The sequence below is a fragment of the Triturus cristatus genome, chromosome 4_1 (genome assembly GCF_964204655.1).
Source record: "Triturus cristatus chromosome 4_1, aTriCri1.1, whole genome shotgun sequence".
Classification (NCBI taxonomy): Eukaryota; Metazoa; Chordata; class Amphibia; order Caudata; family Salamandridae; genus Triturus; species Triturus cristatus.
Genome location: NC_140585.1, coordinates 1,212,990,128 through 1,213,011,653, shown reverse-complemented (window position 1 = coordinate 1,213,011,653; position 21,526 = coordinate 1,212,990,128). Strand labels below are relative to the sequence as shown.

Sequence of the window (21,526 nt, the reverse complement as noted above, 5' to 3'; positions counted from 1 at the left end):
TGGCTAAAGGCATTTTTTTCCTAGATTGAGAGTATTACATTTCCGGTAGACACCTCCACTCCGCCGACCCGACCCTGGCCACTATCCCACGGATCCGCAAGACCACGGCCAGAGGGAGACCCTTCTCCTACCTCGCCGCAAAGACCTGGAACTCTCTTCCTCTACATCTCAAGCAATCGCCCTCTCTGCCTCAATTCAGGAAGGACCTCAAGTCCTGGCTCTTTGACTGAACTGCAGACCCCACCCCCCCATCGCCTTGAGACCCTATCGGGAGATTAGCCGCGCTCTATAAGAACCCTGATTGATTGATTTTCTGCTGTCTTTTCTTGGATATGCCATTCCAAAGACTGTCTTAAGCCAGAGATAAACTTAAGCACATCAGGCCTCAGGTGTAGGAAACAGCTTCCTGATTCCATCCCGGCAGACACTGGGAAATGCAGTCCCAGGCTCAAACTCCAGCTGCTATGACAGGCAGCTGACCTGAGCAAACTAACCTCGTCTGGCCAGAACCATCCCGTCTGTTCTGTGTTGCCAACACCCACGCCCCGAGCCTTCCAGGTCCGAAGCGCTGACTCGCTGCATTCATTCGATACAGATCGGCGAGTTAAATGCGCGCTGCTGACATCTGAAGTGATCAGCAGGTCATGAATTCGAGAAGGGACAAGAGAGGTGCATGGTGAGAGAAACAGATAGAGTGGGAGGGAGGGAGAGAGGGAAGCAGACAAGAGAGAGAGAAAGAACAGACTTTGTCTGTGCTGTGTCTGAGCTGCCGGACAGACTAGTGAAAGGACCCCAGCTTCTAAATGGGGAAACAAAACCTCTCTCCTCCGGGACTCCCCTTGGCTCAAATGTTGGTAGCTTAGACAAGCACGAAGGCTGGTGTTTGGAGATATACAGGGTCTGTGCAAGGCAGCAGCAGTTCACACTACAAACAGCAAACAGATAAAGAGCTTACAGTTCCAAACCAAGTTTTAGTTACTAATAAAGAGCCCACATTCATCAATCAGAAGCCACAAAAAACTATAAAATTGAAAAATGCAGATCAAATGCTAAAGAGTAAGTCCATACAACCAGGGCTTTAAGTGGGATGAAAAAACTGGAGGGGGGAGGGTCTCTCAACGGGGCGTGGCTGATGTAATTAGGGGAGTGGCTTAAAACACAAACTGAAAATCAGTGTTTAGCATAGTGTGTCGTCCGAGTGGTATTTTACTGCTTCGGTCAATGCATCCAGATTAAGAACACAACAAGTAACATTAAACCTACAACAAGCCGGGACTATTGGCTTTGTCAATGGTTATTATTTGCATAAAATAAATAAGCAGCAACTATGGCTTCGTTCTATAGCATACTGAAAATGCTTTCTGACATGATGAGACTTTGAAAGAACTATGGCGAGTCTCTTTCAAGTTACATCAAAGGCAATGAAGGCTGGTATTCCTGAAGAGTAATAAAAAAAAAATCACCTGAGGAGTGAGGGCAAAAATGGAGAGCCCGATAAAGACCCGTCCCAGCACCTACTTTTTAGAACTGCTGGTGGTGAGCACCGGCAGGACCCGGTCCACTTAAAGCCCTGCAAACAACCCTGATTAAAGTCTGTGGGGCTAACAGTTCATGTGGTAGTCAACGTGGCAATGCCATGCTATGAGAAAGGTAACAAAAAACATCTCAGCTGGTTGCTGGTGAGTGTGCCGGCTAACCTAGGCCTGGAGAGAGGCCAGTTGCTCGTTCTGCAGAGGTGGCACCCCTGGATAATTACCGCACCCAATAAAAATGCGGCACAGAGGTGTTGGTGAACAGTGTTTGCACAGGCATCCGAGTTTATCGGATCACGTGCAATCAGGCGCCTAATCTGTAATTCAGTTTCTCCCGAGAAAGCGCATCTCACCTTAACCAGTGTTCTGCGTGGAGTCATTCCTGGTTACTCAATGCACCATCACAGCTGGTTAGATAGCTCAGCGAGTTCAGTGCCCACTGCTGTGATCTGTGTTTGACATGCAGGCCGCACAATGCTTTACCCTCCGATCATTCTGAGGCTAACAGGGCGAATGCCACTGGGATTAGTGACAGGGGTCCCTGTGCCAGGGGGCAACTTGATTTGTGTTATAAAGATGGCCGTTATCATAAAAATGTAGACCCAAGACAACATTCGAAAAGCCAACGCGTAGCATGCTACTAACGGGACACAGCGACATAGCTGAAACGCACTCACATGGCGTGAGCGGCAGGTGCTCACGTGCCCACCACCAATCCTTTCCGCAACTTACACTAGGCCTACCTCCGTCTGGGTGCTCACACGTCTGGCCGTGAGGTTCAAATGTGGCTCTCAGTCCACCAGAAACAAGGGACAGCAAAGCAGGCCTGCTGGTGCTGGGGAAGGAGCAGGCCTTACAAACTTGAGGCAGCCCCTGTTCGCTCTGAAGTTCCTAGGGTCAACTGTAACTGACTTCGGAATCCACCGGATCCCTTCAGGAGGTGAATCAACAGTAAATTTGCATGTGTGTAGGTGAGATACTGGAATTGTGTGCATGCTCTGACCGCAGCAACTTTATCGATCCAACGACAAAACACTTATATAAGAAGAAGAAAGGGGGGCAGTGAGGCGCCTGCAGAGTGACTGTGATCACTCAGGGATATTGTTTAAGCACCTCATGTCATGTATCTGAATATGTACTGCTGGGTCATTTCCTAAGCACACCTGGTGGAGGTGGGCGGTGACGACAGGAACCATCAAAACAGAGTTGTTGCCCCTTAACTCATTCCCTTTTAACAGACGGGTTCTACCATTGGGAGAGGAGATTGCGGGGTCCACCACTGGGGCATGCGATTGTGAATGTCAACGCCATGGTTGCGATCTTCCGCTGGGATGAGATCAAGTGGCTCTTCCACTGGGAAAGTACATTTGTACAGATCTACCATTTGGACTCCTAAATGTATTGATCTACACTTTTAGACATGTTATTATTGGGCTATTATATTAGGGTACATGTGATTCTTGGGCTCTACCATTGCGACAGGTATTTACCAGGCTACTCTATTTGGGCACATGAGTGTTCGGCTCTACCACTGGTATAGGCAACAGTAGTTTGCTACCATCGGGTCAATCATGATTGTAGGACTCTACTAGTGGGACTGGTGATTGTTGGACTTTTACTAGTACATGTGATTGTTGGGCTCTACCGGTAGGACTGGTGATCGTTGGACCTCTACTGGTACATGTGATTGTTGGGCGCTACCATTGGGACAAACATGATTGTAGGACTCTACCATTGGATTTAAACATCTTCCACTTCAGTCTGAAAATGATTCGTCCTTAATGCTCTTGCTGAACACACCACAACCTAAAATGCTTACTTATTCGCCCCCCACAAAAAAATCAACATTTCAACTCTCACCGCTATCGGCATAAAAAATATGTGAATTTTCTCCTAACACCACCAAACAAGGAAACTCAATGGGGTTTACCTCAGACTCACATCTTACATTTGCAGGCAGATCAAGCACACAGTGAAAACAACCTATTATGCCGGGTCTGGTGGCTCAGAGGATTAATGCGTCCACTGAAGGGGCCTGTTTTCAACCTCATGGTCACAGGTTCAAATCCCGGCAGGTCCATTCAGCCTTTCATCCATCTGAGTTCGATAAAATGAGAACCATTGAGTTGGATAACAATAAACATCTGTTATTCAGCGCCAAGATACGTATGGGTGAACGTGCGCTTTACAAGTACACGTGTTATGTTATGTTATTACCACTGACACGGGGTTAAGAAGCGAAAACTATACCACTCCCCTTTAATTGTCAAACAGTGGTTCATGGTTGTGTATCACATTGACGACTGAAATGCCCTGTTTGTAGGTGTTCCCAAACTCTCCCTAGAGCTTCTGAGAGAGGTCCTTTACCTGGGTACCAGATTCACCAGATTTATGTATAAAAAAAAATACATTACCCAGATCCCCCAGGGATGTCCTAGCCTTCCAGTGGAAGTCAGAATATACTTTGGACTATCTGGCATCACCTACAAGTCTCTGCACAGTGAAACACCTCCGAAGCGTGCCTGTTTGTTGTCCCTGTCTGGGACCCGGAAGCAGTTTGTTGTCCATATCTGGGACCCGGAAGCAGTACTTCCTTAGGATGGAGACCCAGAAGTACTGACCCAGAAGTTTCAAAGCAGCGCTTCCCACGTCCCAGGAGCTGCTTGCCAACATTTGGGACTCTACAACTAAGACTCACGCCTTTGTCAGTCGCAAACATCTCACCGTTGGAGTCCGCTGTTGCCTCCACTGGTGGTTCCGCCTCTGTGCTCACTCAGTGGCCTGGATAGCAGGATCTCCATTTCTATTGTACGTCACTTCCGCTGGCGTGCTGCCCCTCCGTTACTTGTGAATGGCTCTGCCACGGTTCCACACCAGAGCTGGATGAAACACACAGACACCACTGGGTGCGGCGTCATTTCAGGGCTCTGCCACGGGGCACAGGGCAGCCCGGGATGTTGAAGGTGGCACCGGACAGTGCAATGCAGGGAAGGCAGAAGCGAGAGTTGGTGACATCGGGGGACGCAGGATTTACACCTTCCTCACACTCGAGGATGTTGGACAGGGAGTAAACACGACATAGACGGAGGGGCCACAGGCGCGTGCCGCTCCCACCCGGGCATGATTGCAGGGATTCCCTGGGCCGGGAGCTCTGGTTGGTCCATTTCTGCAGCACGCCCTGGTCATGCCCCGGGGTCATGCATGGATCACCCTCACAGCTGAGGCCGCAGCCGCACTAGGAGCTGAGATGAGACCGCTCTGCACCCACGAACATCTCCAGGGGGGCTCATGTGCCACGAAGACCACCCGCGCCCACTGCGATCCCTAGCCAGACCTCAGGGAGGTGCCTGACTGACGTACACAGACATTCAGATACATCCAAACAAGTGGGGCCTTCGAGGGGCCAGCAGGGTTGGACAGAGTCAATCACACGTCACCCTCATCTGACATGTGACATGGTCTCCCGGCCCTTCTGGCCTCCGCCTGGTTTCGCTATGAGCTGCTCCTTTCCTGGGAGAAACCTTTCCATGTATTTGTGGCTCTGCGGTGCGGGCTGGGGGGCTGTATTGCCCCCAATGCACAGCGAGGTACAGCACTCCGTAAAATCGATATGTGCTTCCTGTCCATACGGATAATGTGTGTCCCGGGACCATCAATATGGAATGACAACCCCCAGCCCACCCCTTAAAAACAAGGACCGCCCCCTACGGGCTCTGAGGTGCAGGCATAGCCTTGGTATATGTTTAATGCTCCTTTCAAACTGCCTCCTCCTAGACAAATCTGTTTCAGAAGAAATGGCACTCTTATTTGTACAGCGCACAGTGTCATTGGCATGGTGTCGCAGCGCATTCCAAGGATGGCTTTTGGAATGTTTCCGATAACATTTCAGCTGCGGGATTTTAGGGCAGAATTGAGGCTTCGACAGAAGCTGAGGAAAGTACATTTTCACAAGGAACGCCCCGCCCCCTCTAGACGCACATAAAGATGCCTTCATCATCTATAGGGGCTTTGCACCCCTGCCTCGCAACTCTATCACCCCAACAGTCTTTAAAGCAGTGGGTGCGGTAGGACCCCCCCCCCCACACGGCTATCTTAACCAGTGCACCCCCATGGGCTCAGCGTCCCTCCCCAGCACAGCTCTTCCCTAAAATATAATTAATCAGTAACTTAGGAGAAATGAACTTTTATGGCCTGCAAGCCCGGTCTCCCTACCACACACACAAAGTGCGATTAAAATGAATGCATTTCCATGCCTCTTCTGCCTACGCGTCAAACCACAAAGTAACTTGAAGCCAAAAACGGATTTCAAAAGCCAGGCGGTAACATCCTGAGCTGCGGGTCACACCAGCCCTGTAAGAAATACAGCGCAGCGCTCTCAGCGAGACCTAACGCGCCCCCACAGCTCGCGGAACCCCCATTACACAGGCAGCGCCTTACCTCCTCATTCCGGCACACTCTCCCCAGAAGGCAGCCAAAATAATCCATATTCAGGGCAGGCAGGGAGCGTGGAGAGAGGGGGCTCCGGAGCTCGGCGTGCGTGAGAGCCCCATGAGTGTGTGTGCGTATGGGGGCCCGAGGTATGTGGGTATCAGCGTAGGGCACTGGGTGTGAGGTAGCGAGCTGTCCGCGGAGGGCTCTGTGTGCGAGGGACGCCCCGGGTCGGTGCTTTCAGGAATCTGTGTATGAGGGAAGCCGAGAGTGCCTGTGCAGGGCTGTGTGTACGAGGGAAGCCCTGGGTCTGCAGAGGGCTCTGCGTCCGAGGGGTGGGGGCGGGGCGCATGTGGCCGGCCAGCAGTGACAGTGTGAATGGCTGTGTGACAGGCTCAGCTGCATGGACAGGCCACCGCCACCCCCTCCCCGCAGAGCCAGGGAGGGAGAGGACAATCCCGCCCTCGCTGGCCTCAGTGCCTCGGGGCTGCCGCTCTCCGAGGGAGGCACGAGGGCTGCAGCTCGGAGGGAGGGGGAGGGAGCACTGGGCCTCAAACCCTCTGGGGTGAATGGGCTCTCCTTGCCGAACAGGGCCTGGCACTGCCCAGATGCGGGGCAGTGGTAACTGCCCCTTCACGTCTTTGGGGACACTGCTCTTTAACCCCATCTGGAGGAGAGGACTTCCTCGTCAAACCCCCAATGTCCTTGTTTTCCCTCCGTGGGGTTCTGCTATGCGAGGATAGCCAGAGAGGGCAGTAACATCCCCGAGCCCTAAAAGAAGTAGGGGATACATCCCACTCTTTAAGAGCCCGGGGAAGCGTTGGGCCCACTGTCCTCAACCGCCCGGGCAAGAGGGTTAATGTTTTTCAAACTCGGGCTGCCCTGTAAACCCCCAGAAAGGAGGAGGAAGGGAGGTTGCCCTTTGTCAGATAGACCCCTGGAAGCACGCGCAGGGCTGCCTGGCCCATCACACATCACCCACAGGAGGAGGGCTGGCGATTGATGCCTTTAAGCCCACAGGCGTGCACTGCCTTAAAGGCTAAAGGCGCATTCTTCACCAGGGTAACAGCCAACTACTGCCCAGCCACGCAGGCCACATTAGTCATCAGGATAGACGCGAGACATTACCCATCTGGGGCTTTACTCAAACACGACAGTGGTGAAACACTGCCCACTTGGGCCAGGGGCTCACTCCCCTGGGGTGGCAGTGAAACACTGCCCACTCGGGCCAGGGGCTCTCTCCCCTGGGGTAGTGGTGAAACACTGCCCACTCGGGCCAGGGGCTCTCTCCCCTGGGGTAGTGGTGAAACACTGCCCACTCGGGCCAGGGGCTCTCTACCCTGGGGTGGCGGTGAAACACTGCCCACTCGGGCCAGGGGCTCTCTCCCCTGGGGTAGTGGTGAAACACTGCCCACTTGGGCCAGGGGCTCTCTCCCCTGGGGTGGCGGTGAAACACTGCCCACTCGGGCCAGGGGCTCTCTACCCTGGGGTGGCGGTGAAACACTGCCCACTTGGGCCAGTGCCTCTCTCCCCTGGGGTAGTGGTGAAACACTGCCCACTCGGGCCAGGGGCTCTCTACCCCGGGGTGGCAGTGAAACACTGCCCACTTGGGCCAGTGCCTCTCTCCCCTGGGGTGGCGGTGAAACACTGCCCACTTGGGCCAGTGCCTCTCTCCCCTGGGGTGGCGGTGAAACACTGCCCACTTCGGCCAGGGGCTCTCTCCCCTGGGGTGGCGGTGAAACACTGCCCACTTGGGCCAGGGGCTCTCTACCCTGGGGTGGCGGTGAAACACTGCCCACTTGGGCCAGTGCCTCTCTCCCCTGGGGTGGCGGTGAAACACTGCCCACTTGGGCCAGGGGCTCTCTACCCTGGGGTAGCGGTGAAACACTGCCCACTTGGGCCAGGGGCTCTCTCCCCTGGGGTAGTGGTGAAACACTGCCCACTTGGGCCAGGGGCTCTCTCCCCTGGGGTGGCGGTGAAACACTGCCCACTTGGGCCAGGGGCTCTCTACCCTGGGGTAGCTGTCAAACACTGCCTACTTGGGCCATGGGCTCTCTCCCCTGGGGTGGCGGTGAAACACATCCCACTTGGGCCAGGGGCTCTCTCCCCTGGGGTAGCGGTGAAACACTGCCCACTTGGGCCAGTGCCTCTCTCCCCTGGGGTGGTGGTGAAACACTGCCCACTTGGGCCAGGGGCTCTCTCCCCTGGGGTGGCGGTGAAACACTGCCCACTTGGGCCAGGGGCTCTCTCCCCAGGGGTGGCGGTGAAACACTGCCCACTTGGGCCAGTGCCTCTCTCCCCTGGGGTGGCGGTGAAACACTGCCCACTTGGGCCAGGGGCTCTCTACCCTGGGGTAGCTGTCAAACACTGCCCACTTGGGCCAGGGGCTCTCTACCCTGGGTTGGCGGTGAAACACTGCCCACTTGGGCCAGTGCGTCTCTCCCCTGGGGTGGCGGTGAAACACTGCCCACTTGGGCCAGTGGCTCTCTCCCCTGGGGTGGCGGTGAAACACTGCCCACTTGGGCCAGGGGCTCTCTACCCTGGGGTAGCTGTCAAACACTGCCTACTTGGGCCTGGGGCTCTCTCCCCTGGGGTAGTGGTGAAACACATCCCACTTGGGCCAGGGGCCTCTCTCCCCTGGGGTAGTGGTGAAACACTGCCCACTTGGGCCAGTGCCTCTCTCTCCTGGAGTTGCGGTGAAACACATCCCACTTGGGCCAGGGGCCTCTATCCCCTGGGGTAGTTGTGAAACACTGCCCACTTGGGGCCAGGGGCTCTCTCTCCTGGGGTAGTAGTGAAACCCTGTCCTCTTGAGACCAGGGTCCCTCTGCCCTGGGGTAGCGGTGAAACCCTGCCCACTGGAGACCAGGGTCCCTCTGCCCTGGGGTTGCGGTGAAACCCTGCCCACTTGAGACCAGGGTCCCTCTGCCCTGGGGTAGCTGTGAAACCCTGTCCTCTTGAGACCAGGGTCCCTCTGCCCTGGGGTTGCGGTGAAACCCTGCCCACTTGAGACCAGGGTCCTTCTGCCCTGGGGTTGCGGTGAAACCCTGCCCACTTGAGACCAGGGTCCTTCTGCCCTGGGGTAGCGGTGAAACCCTGCCCACTTGAGACCAGGGTCCCTCTGCCCTGGGGTAGCGGTGAAACCCTGCCCACTTGAGACCAGGGTCCCTCTGCCCTGGGGTAGCGGTGAAACCCTGTCCACTTGAGACCAGGGTCCCTCTGCCCTGGGGTAGTGGTGAAACCCTGCCCACTTGAATAGTCGTTGGTCAGTTTTGAGCCTTTACATTTCCTAGGATTCTGCTTGGGTTCTGCGTTCTCCTTTGCTGCAGTGCCCGTCAATCAACGTTGCCATCAACCTCAAGCTACACATAACAAAAGACCAACTTCATATCTGCAGATGATAATCATTCAATTGAGTCTACAGCACTGAAGAGAGAACACATGGACCAACCTTTGGTACTTAATATTTTGTATTATGGCTATAGTGCTCAGATATGCTGGCATGATGGGCTTCAGCCGTGCCAAATATAATCCTTCCAGTACATCCACATAAACATCACATAAATATTAACTCTGGCAGGCAGAACATAGTATTTCTATTGTGTCTATAGAACTAACAATACGGAGGCTGGAAAAACCAAAACAAATTATTGTGCTGCATGGACCTACATTATAGCTCTGCAGTGGTCCACGGGGCTAGATTTCAGCACATCCATGGCAGGGAAATTTACATACAATGAAATTAAATCGGAATAAATTGGTGCTTATTCTGAAAATCCAGTAGCGAACCCGTGTGACCTTCGTTGGGTAAACTTATTGTGATCCAGAGCAAAGATACAACGAATGATGCCAAGAAACTGAAAATAACAAAAAATGGAAATAATATTCTTATGATCTTTAGCAAAAAGGTGTGGGTGGACCCTATTGCTATCACCCCAACTTTAGAGGCTCCAACGCCCTCAAAAAACTACAATGTTAAATAAAGCAACACGGCCTTGGGATTTTATTCTGTACAAAACGAATTTATTAAAACTTCCTGTGGTCTCTGAAGTCAAGTGGGCTCACAGCAGATGGAAAGAAGCAACAAGGATGCTTTACAAACCTATCAGCATGTTTGTTTCATGGACCAAGTAAGCAAATGCCAGGGGGTTCGCGGAAGGGGCAAGAAATATTGCAGATTCTAGATAGTTTGAATTTTAAACAATAAAATCAGAAACACGGTTTCCAGAATCAATAACGTGCATTTTTCAGTGGGGGGTTTGTGGATCCGATGAAATGTGCCCATCTGGAGTATTCGAATATCTTTATATTCAAAGGGAAAAAACACCTCGATCTAACTCACACTTTTTCGTAACAAAAGGCACGGGGTCCCACATTGTGTGTTGTTCCCTGAGCCAATATTAGATTTTGAACCAAAAATATTTTGCGATCTGAAATTTGCAGATTCACTAGAGAGTTCCTGTATGGGCTCAAACAATCCTAAGGCGTTTGCTAAAATTGCGGGCATACATGAAAGTAAGTAATACTCGTGGCGAGGATCAAAGTCGAGACAGGATGGTTCACCCACAAGCCTTCATGAACAATGGTATCTCAGATTAGAAAAGTCAAACCATGATCAGCACAACCACAACTGTTGCCACCGCCGTCTCCTACCATCAGGAACGCGGCGGGCCACTGATCACCGCCGAAGGCCCACAACTGTAGAACCCACATCTCCAAGCGGAGTCCAACCACCTCCTGCTCAGGAAATTGCTCAAACTGATCTTTTGAAGAAAGCTTTTGCTCAAGACTGTTACATGTGATTGTGTGATTGCAGTGAAAAATTCAGAAGCTGAGAATGTGACTGGCTGGACTCTCAACGGCGTGGCTTATTTTCATACTTGGCATATGTTTCACTCCCTTATTCTGTAAGCACTAGCGCTGCCGAGCTATTGTATGATAATAAGTGATGTTTTATTAAACACTTAAAGTAAATAAAATTATCACATGGAGGATCCCGGATTCCTTCTCATCCATATGAAAAACATGCATTATTCACATTGCCAACAGTAGACTTCATAAACATTATTGTATAAATAATTCACACTTTCTATGACAAAATAAATAAACATGTTTTAATATCACAAGAATACACAAGCTCCTCACACAAACTATACACAAATATCTGGAGGATATAACACACAATAGGAAAAATGCACAATTTTCACACCAACTTAAAAAAGTTACAACATTTATACATGGACAATACGCCCTTTCACAGTGTAGATGGCAAGATAAACTCTCACGCCTTTGATAATTTATAATACAGTGAATTAATACTTTCCTCAACGTCGCTACAAGAATACACTCTTTCCATTCACGACAGCAGGAACAAACACATTCCCACTATTCGTAATATCGAACAAAAGATAACCACTTTTCACAATGTCATCTAAAAGAAAGTTAAAACAACAAAGGATGATGGGTGGAATGCTTGCAAAAATCTTCGTTGCTGGCAATCGCTTGACCCGTGACCCAGTCAGCATTTTTTGCCCACTATGCCACTCCAGACAGGGATCAACCATTTGCAAATCAGTCATGGTTCTGATCCAACAGGACAGTGCAGCTCAAACAGCTTGGGCACATCCCCTCTGAAGAGGGACACAAGCAGCCCTGTTCTTGTCAAGTCAAGTCAATGAAACTTTATTCGGATCAGAATCAATCCATAAAAGCACAATACATGAAAGAAAACATACAATTATACAATAAGGTACTGTTTACACATAGAAAATAGTCCATATAAATTTTAAGACATTGTTAACCGAGCACGAACCACAGTTTTTAAAAAAGAGCTCACACGAAAGACAAGTTCTTGTTTTAATTGTTTATGGACTCATCAGTGAGGCGCAACTTGGTCCTATGGCAGAACGAGCACTGTATCCTTATCTGTGCATAGCTGTTGGACTTATGGCAACACCTCAAAATAAAAAAAAAGACGAAAACCCATTTTTAGGTCCAGCCTACCAGACAGTGATGGAGTCTGATCGCGAAAGACCCACTGTCCGCTCATACAGTGGGTGTAAAGCGTGCCCACTGCTTACCATTGTTACTAAGGGCTAGCCTTGTTTACCTTGCGCCTGCTCCTCCCCTGGAACATGTCCTGTTTTTTGTCCTTCCACAGCTTACTTGTGGAAAACTACTTTTTTCTTTTGGCTTAAACACTCCACAAGAGTGCATGTGTTTTCCAGCTCACCCCATGTGTGCCCCCCACCCCCGCCCGCCACCCCCAACGCTGCACTCTTATGTTTTTTTCCCTTAAACACTCCTGGCTATAATTAACACGCTTTTTGTCAGAAATTAAATAGTATAACATATTGGTAGGCAAAGACAAATGTTTACTATTGTTGATATGCAATATTTCCGTTGTTAATTGCTCACCTATTATAGGATGGTGCTTTTTGATTTAATAATGCCCTAGTTTTTGCTGTTTCATGTTTTTATTTGAAATGTGTAGGTGTTTCTTCATAAGAGCAGGGTCTTTGTTCTTCGAACCCTAATATCCCAAAAATATATGGTGCTCCCCTTTTGTTGAGGGTCGCCCAGGAAGCCGAGTGCGTATGGGGGATTTCTTTAGGAAAAAAGCTTCCAGGCAGGAAATAACTGGGGTTTGAAGCGGCACCCTGGGAAATTGAACCTCGTTCATTTATACCCATACAAAGTGTGCCCACTTCACGAATACACGCTGACTTCATTATCAAAGGGATAAAATCCACTTTAGAAATCATAATGGGAAAGCAGACTTTTTAACTCGTCACAGACAGAAGAAAATACGTCTTCAGTGTCATCGCACAGATAATGTACTTCCCATCTATACAGCGCGGGCGTTGCACTTACACCCAGACCGCGGGTTCCGCCTGGTGAGATTTTTCTCTCGTTACGGCCTGAAGAGAGCACAGTAACTTCGTATTACGGCACAGTGAATACCCATCTCCGCTTTGTGGCGGTGTGAGTACACACTTGACGTATTGTCACATTATCTGGCGCTGCGTGCACAGTTCACGGCGTCAGATGGAAAGCGCGCACCAAGGCAGCGCACACAGCTCCCATTATACACGGACATGCAATCTGAGGAGAGCGATGCGAGAGCACAGCCCCCTCCCCCGCGGGCACCACGTGTGACCGTGCGCAGGCCGGGAGATTAGTCTGGGCTGAGGGGACAGGACAGTCATTACCTGCCCTTATTGCATTCCGGCCGCAGAGCTTTGGCTTCCAGGGAAATAGCTGCAGACAATTGAATCGCAGCGCTTTCCCCCAGAGCGGCCGAGGGGCAGGGACGGGGATGTGGCGAGGGCGCCGACTGGCCGTCGCGTGTCCGTGGAGGGGGGAGAGAAGGGCATGGAACTCCCGGAGCTGTATCGCCTCAATTGGCGGATAATACGGCGCCAATGAATGATTCATTCCTAGAAGGTAGCTCAGTGGGTTAAGCGCACGCTGCGGAGATCTGTGTGGCTTGCAGATCTGAGCTCCGCGTCGCTCGTGGCGGGTCCGGCTCTTGTCCTTCTCGGGTCGCTCCAGCTGGGTTGGTTGGTGGCCACTCGGGGGCCATGAAACCTGGCGGTTTGTGGTGTGCGTTGCTGTAGACACTAAAGTACTAATACGATTACTTTACGTCAGCACGAATAGGAGCTCGGGTCAGCCATACAGGTGAGGCCTGCTCTATCGTCGGGGTGAGCAGCTCACCTCGGAGCTAGGAGGCCGACGGGAAAACAGAATATTCCGTTAGCACTCAGAGGCCGGAAGCGACGGCACAGAGCCCAGGGCCCACCCAGTCAGAGCCATGGTGAGGCCTGCACTACCGTCGGGGTGAGCAGCTCACCTCGGAGCTAGGAGGCCGACGGGAAAACAGAATATTCCGTTAGCACTCAGAGGCCGTAAGCGACGGCACAGAGCCCAGGGCCCACCCAGTCAGAGCCATGCTGAGGTAAAGGGGACAGCGAAGTAATAGCAGGTCGTGGAATTAGAGCGGAAATCGTGGCATGGGGATGTGTCCCGCCTCCGCCGCCCGTGCTTCACATGACCTCCGCAGTAAGGCGCTATGACGGGCCCTCAGCAGTAAGGCGCTATGACAGCCCGGCGAATGTTCGGTGAAATATACTCCCGAATGAGTTTTTCGAGAACACGTCCTACATTATTCAATACTTTGCACTCTGGTCGCGTTCTGTAATATCCGCGCCGAGACTGACAGCTGCGCCCCTCTCCTAATAAATCCACGCAGCCCGCCGGCCTCTGGGCCTCCACCACAAGAGGGCAGCACCGAGCGCAGGCCATTAGCGGTCTGCGTTACTCCCTCTCTGGTCGCACTGCAAGGAATGCAGCGCAGGCCGCGAAAAACTGCAAGGACCCGACTGGAGAAAGAGGCAAGCCCAGACAGCAGACGACGCCAAGAAGCCAGAACGCTGCACTAGGCACTAACTGTCCCCAACAAGTGTAAGAATACACGTAGAGTAAGTTATTCTGTTCAGTAGACAACGCCAACCCTGAACAGAAGCATGAAACCATCCAACCATCAACCGTGCCCAGTAAACCACTACAGGCCTGACCAAGAAGCGCATCTGCTCCCACCAGAAACCAACCCAACCCTGTCCAAGAAACGGCACACTAGAAGGCAAACTACATCGGAGACACAAAACCAAGTGCGGAAAGCCACTTTATTCAAATGCAAGAAACTACTCTATCTACGGAGAAGAGATCAGACCAGCTGTGCAGAAGTAACCCCCACTAGGAGTGCACAAGAAACCCTGCTAACCCCCCACGAGAAGCCACACTAACCCTGAACATGTAACAAGCCTAACCCCGAATAAGCCACACTAACTCAGCATAAGAAACCACACTAGCCCGGAACACACTTCAACCCTGCGTGAGAAACGAAACTATACCTGCAAAGAACATACAGTAGCCTGACCAAGAAACCCACACCAGCCCATGAAATGACTCCACATTTGCAACAGAAACTGCGGTATACGGACTTTGCGCCGCATTGCTTAGTGCCTAGTTAGATAGCGCTGCAGTTGTAGGTGGGGAAATGCCTGTCAGCAGTTTGGGAAGGCAGGTGGGCACCCCTTCTTTAAAAATAAAAATAAAGGGGCATTCACCAGTGTCAAGGGTGAGTCCGTCTTTGTCATGCAGTGAAATATGTCCACAAATTAAGAAAGCCCATGAGCTGCGCCCAAGTAGCCCCACTAACTGAGCTCATAAAACCATTTTAATCTTGTGTACAAATCAAGCCCAGAAACAGCTAATCATTCACAAAAAACACCACCAGCTGCAAGTCAAGGGTTATCGCAGCTGCACAAGCAAGTACAGTAACACTGCACTAGAACCGCGACCAGTTCTGCACGAGAAACCATACTAACTATGCAAAATAAAACTACAAGAAGCGCATGAAGGGAACCAAACTAAGTGCACAAAATCTCTAGTAGTGCACCAGAATCCACACCAAACCAGCCCAAGGACCCCTAAAAAACCTGCAGAAAACGAGGCTAACTTAGCACAAAACCCCACAGGAATGATGTACACACAGGAAGCATTGGAGCTCTGCACAAGCAACTCCCCTGGCAAGGGCTTACTCTGTGATGATCAATTTCTGATCAGAGAAGTCAGAAGTTACCTTCGACTCTAGAAAAGCCTGTACGAACTTCCAGACCTGGGAAGGCGGTTGATGCAGGAGACGACCCTCGCCCAAGCTAGCTCGATCTACCCGACACCCACCTTACATGCGGAGGGGTAGCGTCAAAGGCTTACCCCCCCCCCCCTAGCTCCTCATACTGCCTGCAAAACTATTCAGAGTTGCATCACAGAGCGGAAGTCAACACACTTTCGAACATTGTGATGCGGCGAGGAACTCAGTGCCAGTTCAACACACTTGGGACCTATGCAGCCGGAATGGACACAATCACATTTGGAGCACTCGGTGCCTAGTGGCACGCCTCGAGGCACAAAGGCACCTCTACTTCGTGCCACTTCTCTCTTCTAAATAGCTTCTCCTTACGGCTCACTTTGGGGCTTAGAACTCCCAAGCCCAGGGAATCTTTACATCAGCCAATGTCAAGGCCTGTAGAGTCTTCATGAAGATGTAGAACCCGGGGCCGCAGGCCAAGAAAGTCGAAGTGTAGACCGCTGCTTCCACTGAGGGGCCTTTTTTCTTGCTCTAATTATTACTCGGAGTAAATATTTGGCTTTGGTACCCCCTGAAACCTTACCATGTCTTTTAAGTCAAAGAGCTCAGAAAAAACAAGCAGTGGAATTCCAAGGGGTGATCTCTGGCTCAACAGAGCACAAAACAGGGCACAACCCAGGTATGGACCGCTTTCTGCTCCCTCATCAGCCTCCATCTCTGGTCACCCTCAATCTCCACTCATCAGGGATGCTCAGAAAACAAGGATCAGGTGTAGAGAACTGTAGTTAATTGGCAGATGGCAGGTTTCTATTTAGAAACAACTTCCTCCATGTTGAGAGCTGTATGCAAAATGTAAGCGGTGCAATATGCTCTGATCAGACGCAACCCAGCTGAAGGAGTCCCACAAACGTTCCCTCCACAGACATCAAAGGCGATGCACAGGTCATTTGCTGTGCCTTGTGCTCTCGCAGAGTCCGGCAAGCCACTATAAAGGCTGCAGGTACTGAAGAGAAGGGCAATGAGCACTGGACTGTGCACCAGAGATCCAGACACCACCCACGCCAAGCCGGAATTCGGAGGACCAGGAGCTTGTGCAAGAAGGAGGCAGAGGTGAGCGGAGTAAGTTAGAACAGGAGTGTCCAGGATAATCTTCTTGCTCATCCCGAGGGAGTAAACAAACAATGCCTAAGCACTCAGATGCCTTAAGTGTACTGTGCACACCAGGCACGGAGAACCCCTCATCTGGACAATGCTGCATCGCGGCCAGGCATCTCCATCGTCAGATCCCTCGCTGCCGCAGGAAGGGCTGGGAAAATAGGAGACGCTTCAGGGTGTTCCATAGAGTTTCACGTCCAGGCAAGGAACGATATCTCCCTCTTCATTGTTCATGTGGCCAATGGCAATGCTGCTCTCATAGCAGTGCTTAATTTGTAAAAAAAAAAAAGAAGTGCCAGGGCTCTCGTCAAAGGCCACTGCGGCTTGCGCAACACACACTGCCCCGGTCATGCTGCCAGTGACAGTAACAACGCAGCTACTAACCGTCACACTCCTACACGTGTGACACTTCAGACTATTCCAGGCCCCCAAAGCTACGAGAATGGCTTGGGAGGCAGGTAATAGTAATTATTTATAGCATATTGAAAAAATAATTGACTGTTGTGGTCACCTCTAAATTAGCCAGACAGTGGCAGTTGTCACAAGCGCTAGTGTTGACAATCAAGTGCTGGTGCAGAGCACAGGAAACCACCGGCTCAAATTAAGCACTGTCCCATAGCATCACAGCAGGTAGGCCTGGAAGATCACATGGAAGAAGACGATGATTCCTGCCAAAGGAGGTCAATTTCTTTAAAAAAAACTTCTTCTGCACCCAGCTGGGCTGTCCATCATCAACAAGTTCTAGAACTGTCTAACTGTACTAGAAGTTGAGTCACATTTTTATGGTAAAGCTTAATGGGGCATTCAGTGGGGAGGGAAAAAAAACATTTTTCCTAATCCTGCAGCTCAAAAAATCACCAATAGCCATTCTAGAATGCTTTTGTTTCATGTTATCAGCTGTGTTTTTGAGATGGACTGCAATAACCTTCACCACTTGACTCCTTCAAATGAATAGTCTTATGGTACTTTTTTTTGCATCATTCCTCACCTCCCCCATACCTTCATTGGACAGCATAAAGGAAGCAATTTCAAAGCCATTAGGTCTCGACATTTGGACCTAATGGCTGTGAAGCATCAGCAAAAAGCATTTTTTCGCCAATCCTCAGCAGCATCAGACAAAATTAAAACAAAAAAATTGAAACAAAATCTTCAATGATACGGATGTGTCATTTTGGAGGAGCACATATGCCTCACCACACATGCGCATGCCAACAAAATGATACATGCACTATTTTTTTCTATTTACTAAAATAAAAAATAAAAAATTTAAATAGCCCAAAAACTCCGTTTTTATGGCGGAGGGGCACTGACAAATAAGTTATAGTAAACATATCTAAACAAGCATTTACAATGCAATGGTCTCGGCATTGGTAAAGTTAGAGCTATTGGCATTGCTCATGACATTATTTTTGTTTATGTTTTTTGTTTTTAAAACATTTAAAGAAACGGCATTGTCATGAGCAATGGCAATAGCTCTAACTTTAACAATGCCGAGACCGTTGCATTGTAAATGCTTGTTTTGGGTAGGCACGGGCGATTAAGTGATTTGCCCAGAATCACAGAATGTGGAGCGTCCCTGCTGAGACTCAAACCCGATTCCCCAGCTGCGAGGTGACCGCCCTAGCCGTTAGGCCACATTCTCTCCCCATTAATGGAGCCAAGAAGCTTTACGTGTATAACACGTAAAAATTTACAGAATAAGAGTAAGTGAATCATAGACTGAGTAACACCATTACAACACAGGCATGCAATCACATCTAAGTTGGTGTGATACCCTATTGGAAAGCAAAGTAGGTCTTTTACTGTCTGCCCTGGATCTAAATAATAGAGAGCGCTCCCAGGTCCTCCTTGGTTTCGATATGTAGCTACCTGATGTAACCTCCGTATTCATGGACAGATATTTTCCAATCAATGCTTTCCTATACTCCTCCAAAACCCTCTTATCAAGCGATTGTGCTAATAACATTGATGAAACTTTTCTTTTATTAATGGATACATGTGTGGTGGTATCAGAAAAAGCATATGACAGACCATCCTCATCAAAAGAGCTTTTCACGTAAGCCAACCATGGGATTGACATACCTTTGTCACAATTCAAGCAGTCACTAATTATAGCCCTTGTTAGTCAGGCGTCCTCATGTTAAAAATATGTAATAGTTCATCCATTAGTTCCCTTCTTAATGATTATTTGGCTTTTATCTTTGAGCAAATTCACAGGACTGGAGAAAATATAAACACGACTGGGACAATTTAATTTAAAAATGTATGAATAAACCCATCTAGTTTTATGTTAAAAGAAGCCTGTACACTACGGGCTAGGGACGTTCTATCTTGTGTACACCACAGTCTGATTCTCCACATTGCCAATTGAAAACGGGATACTGCATAGACAGTTAAGTAACTTACATCGTTCTTAAATATTTGGAATGCAATAATATGAGCTGTGGTGCCCATGACCTGGCAAATAGGGATAAGCCACTTTTTCCTGGATAATGTATAGGTGGGGCAGAGAAATACATGCTCTATAGTTTCCCTCTCTGCTCCACAAGTGGGGCAAAAACGTCCCATTAAAGCCAGTTTTTTTAGGGGCTTGATAGCATCAAAAAAAAATTCAAGGCTGTTGGATACTTTAACTTTGAGAAATTGGTCCCTCATAGTGCCTATATTGGAATCTGACCCAATTTAAACTGATAGTTGGGTTTGATCGTGGATTTGCTGTTGGCTGGGTGGTTCTTGCATGCTTCCCATAGATCACTACACCCAATCTTGCCTAGGGTGTCTCTCACATATTTGAACCACAGGATATTTCATGTTTCCACATTTTTCATGCATGACTTCCGAAAATCCTAATCCTGAATGTATGATGGTGTACACTGCAAGTAGCAAAATTGCAGAAACAACTTTGCCTGGGTTGGGATTCGGATGTAGAATCAGAAAACCTGAGTGCAAAATCAGGGAAGAAATGACTCCGCATACTGAATTTACTTTTTTTTTTTTTTTTTTTTTTTTTTTACAAATTAAGCACTGCCACGAAGGCTGACTTTCCACTCACATTACCAGAGATGGGCTAAAAAAAAATGAACAGTCGACTCAGCAACATGTCAGATTAAGAAACTTGTGTTTATATGCTGTGCTTGTATGAACGGGCTCCTACCATTTGTACACAAAATCTACCCATTTTGGACACGGGACCCCCTTCTAACCACACCCGTTCAGCACAAGCCGTACAAGTTTAAAACAAGCTTTTTCAAAGCAGGAATTTTTAAAATTCCCACCGTGACTGTTGCACCCCAGCAAGTACACACACACACACCCGAACAGCGGGGGATGCGTCAGTCTGGGCCTGCTCACTACAACGGATGTGACGTTTCACCAGTGGCGCGGGTCTTCAAGAAACCGAGCTAAAATCCATTCTGAATACACCAATGTCCCGAACACGCGCCATAAATGTGCTGCGTTTAACTAGAACGGATTTAAGCCATGCCTGAAACTTTCCAACTCATTTCATGAAACAACCTAGTGCATTCTGGGTGTTGCAGTTCTGGCTGGCTTGAAGTAACCCAATATGAAAAATGTAATAGCAATTGTCTGCATTTTAATGCGGGTTTAGAGATCGCCCTCGACCGCTCTCTAGCGTTTGTTTGCCCCGTTTTCACTGTTGATTTGCCCCTATAACTTCGAAATAAAACATTCAGAACTCAGCAGCGGGTGTAAATAGAAATCGATGCCGATTGAAAAAACGTTCAAAAAGGCAATTTTCATTGAAAAAAACAATACGAAATAAATACACATCATAATTGACATTTTGGGCGAGGAGACATTTAAGTAACTTATAGAATGCCAGGTTCAACAAGCATTGAACACGCCCGACCATCGCTCTGGGAAAAGCGCTCACAGAATCCGAGGCGCAGAGGTGGACCTGTGTCCGAGGAGTCCACGCCCGCCCCCTCCACTCCCCCCTCAAACCAAACACAAGTGACGGGGCTCATTCATGATCAGCATTGAATGAAGGCTTCGAGGGCAGAGGCCGGCCTGGCTCGCGGCAGCGAGGTTTGGAATAAAGGTCCAGTTTGTGGGTCACTCCTAGCCCTACACGCGCACACGTCTTTATGACCCTCCCCCCCCCGTTCATCCCTTCCGATGCCTCCCGCCCTCTGTTCGTGGTTTGCTCCTAAACGCTCACAAGTAAAAAACACAGAACTTGGAGCAGATTAAACAAAAACAACTGAAAGTTGAAGTATAAAAATCAAAAACCAGGATAACTTTTTCTGATAAACCTAACACAGGCAAATCACAATACAAAACACAAACCCTTTACAACCTCCCTCCCTGCAACCAATCCCACTCGCACAGTCAGAAACACCATCAAAATTTACTTTAAAGTTGCTTGCTGTCGCTTGCGAAGGATAAAAAGCCGTATCGCCGCGCCTTCTGCAGGGCGTCTGATGAAAGCGGCGGCCATGTTGGAATGGGTGTAAAAGAGAGGCGTATCTTATCAAAAGAAGTCCATTAAATGTTTAATTAGGTGATTACATTTAACACTATCGCAGACGCTCTAGCGAAAAACTAAAGTGCTGGTATTACTGGACACCGAAATTCTGTAGGGATATCTGCAGAGAAAACGCCGCCTCCTTCTACCATGATAACCGCGCAGCCCTCCAAGCGGCAGAGACTTCCTGACCAGACGCAGTGTATCATGATGGCAGCGGCACAGACAGTGAAGGTAAGTCTGCGGTACCACGAAATACAGCCATGA

At 49.5% G+C, this 21,526-nt stretch overlaps 1 protein-coding gene across 2 annotated transcripts in view; it reads right to left on the bottom strand.

Annotated features, from left to right (window-relative positions):
- LOC146856418 (fidgetin-like) overlaps nt 1–21,526 on the bottom strand; it is a 328,115-nt gene that overhangs the window by 185,609 nt on the left and 120,980 nt on the right. The window contains exon 1 of one of the 2 annotated variants that reach the window (XM_085654558.1): nt 5,970–6,274. The exons of the other annotated variant lie outside the window; for it this stretch is intronic. The gene's annotated coding sequence lies outside the window, so the exon portion shown is untranslated. Of the gene's footprint in view, nt 1–5,969; nt 6,275–21,526 lie in introns of those variants that run through there. 2 annotated transcript variants of the gene reach the window in all.